Source organism: Notothenia coriiceps, unplaced genomic scaffold, assembly GCF_000735185.1.
Source record: "Notothenia coriiceps isolate Sejong01 unplaced genomic scaffold, NC01 NC01_scaffold00000490, whole genome shotgun sequence".
In the NCBI taxonomy this organism is placed as follows: Eukaryota; Metazoa; Chordata; class Actinopteri; order Perciformes; family Nototheniidae; genus Notothenia; species Notothenia coriiceps.
Window position 1 is genome coordinate 1 of NW_011333191.1, and position 2,484 is coordinate 2,484.

A 2,484-nucleotide genomic window follows, 5' to 3' on the forward strand; every position below is an offset into this window, starting at 1 on the left:
GGTCCTCAATGTACACGCCCCGGATTCCTATGACGAAAATAATAGAATGTCACCAGTTGTCATGACTCAACTTATACTGCAACAGCGGGACATGCATACAGACATATTCGCCGGCGCCGTTGTGTTACACGTCAGGCCGGCATACCATCTAATATCATCCCACACTGGGGCAGCATTATGCGTGCATTGTCTGGTTAAGTATTACAAAGTAGACGTAATGGCGGATCTTCTTTACTACAGCATTTCTGAATAACAGTGTAAAAGGGGCTTAAAATAAACAGCTAACTATGCTACACAGACATGTTGGTTGTACTTGAAACAACCTCTGCGGACAAAGCAGGTGCTAATGCTTCTACTTTTTACTCGAGTAAAACGTTAGCTTCACTTCACCTGGTTGACTGTGTCCACCATGCGTGTGTAGAAGCGGACAGAGAAACTAGCTAGACTTACGACAGCATGGCTGCAAGTGTGACAGTATTTAGATAATTACACGCTATAAAGTTGTATATGCACAAAGACAGGGTCAATATTTCATTAACTTTTGCTAGCTGGCTACTTACAAGGATTTTCAGGGAGTTATCCTGGTGCTTCTCGTCGTGCTGTTTTCCTTGCTTGGTTTCCACATGTGGCGCAGATAGAAAATAAAAAATGTTTCCCATGAGCACACTGTATTTGCGCGCGATTGTTAATGGGGTCCACTCATGACGTTTAGCGTAATTTACTCAATGTCTTAAGTTGTTGTTAAAGATGAAGAATATTGATTTGGAATGAGTAATAATTGCTGTTCCTGAAACTGATCAGTATAATTAGCCAATTCTCAAATATTTTGACTGAAATTGACCAAATATATTAAGGATATCTTAAAAATATAATTTGTGAGTCAAATACTCATTTATTTTCGTGTAATCAACTTAAATAATAGTAATAATCTTACACAAAATTAACTGTTGGATTTTGAAGCATTTATTTTGGTATGTCCAACTCAAACAATTACTTTGGTGATATTTAGAGATTTTATTAAGGTAATATAGCTTTTTATTATTGTGATATCTACAAAGCCACTGATTTAGTTTTTAGAGTGTAGGTTAAAGAGAACGCCTGTGATGAGCTGATTATAAGCAGCTGCGGAGTGAATGTATATACACCCAGTCTTCCTGAAAGAACTTGCGCTGAGCTTCATTTAAATCTTGAAAAAAGATAAATAACACAAATTTAAATAGCCCCACAAACAATAAATAAACACATTAGCCATATTACCATGGGAAATGGGGACACAGCAAATAAATGCTGCCATCACAACGAAGTTAGACGCCTTTGCATATTTAAAACCAGTGCCAAATATGTAAAATCTGTAAAGTTTTTGGAAAGCTACAGTAACAAACTCTCAATGGCCCCAATCTGCAGATCACACACATACATTTTAAAAAGATGTAACAAAAGATGTTTCACTGCGACGTCATTATTTCAAAAATTGAATAGATACACTCTAAAAACAAATGCCTTGGCTGAACAAAGAAAATCAACGCAACAGTTTGCATCGATGTTTATTGAGTTAAGACAATTTCTTCTCAGATCCTGGGGTGGACCGGTCACTGATGATGGCGATATTCATGTCCTTTTGAAGCACATTAAATAATAGGTTAGCGCATAAGAGATAATGAATTAGGTAATTGCATACTTTTTAAACTGTCACCCTTAGCTAATTCAGAGCCATTATTACCAGCTGCTAAAGCAACGCTGGTATTGTTTTCACCTTGTGAGTCTGCATGTGTGTGTCACCATGGCAATGTGGTCCTGAAGACACACAGAGGTGGTTTTGAGTACTTTGCCTAGTGTTTAAATGCATGTGGACAGATTTTGTCAATCACAACCGTGCAAGTTTTAGTGTATCTTCTCATCTTTTTTGCAGGTTCCATACAATATTTGAACTGGTTAAGTGAAGAGCAGAGGCAACTTTTCAAATGTTACACAATCCTTTTCCCATGCCATTGCTGTCAACACCTATCCATGCTGAACGTTGCTAAGATATTATTGATTGGGGTGTGGCCAAAAGTGCAATATGCTTCAAAATGTAACTGACAGAGAGCAATGCTTTTGTCCTGTGTTTTTACCCTGGATTTTATTTTATTTCAAGATTTGTAATGACGTCGCTAAACTCCTTGAAAAGGTCCTCTTCCTTTTTCTCCAAGGCACACGACAAGGCAGCGGATGGCTATAGTTCTCTGCGTACTTCAATTGTATTGTGCTATTTTTGAAAAAGGAAAAAAAGAGAAATTACCTAAATTAATATATTCTGAATGGGTGACTGCCAACAACTTGCATTTCAATGACAACTCTAAATAAGGATCCTACCTCAAGAAGCATGTCCTTGATCTGCTTCACCGAGATTCATTTTTAATAAAAAGCGATATCACAATAATAACCAAAGTATTTTTAGTGCACTTGAAATCCTTAACTAAAGGTGTAGAACAATTAAGTTATCAA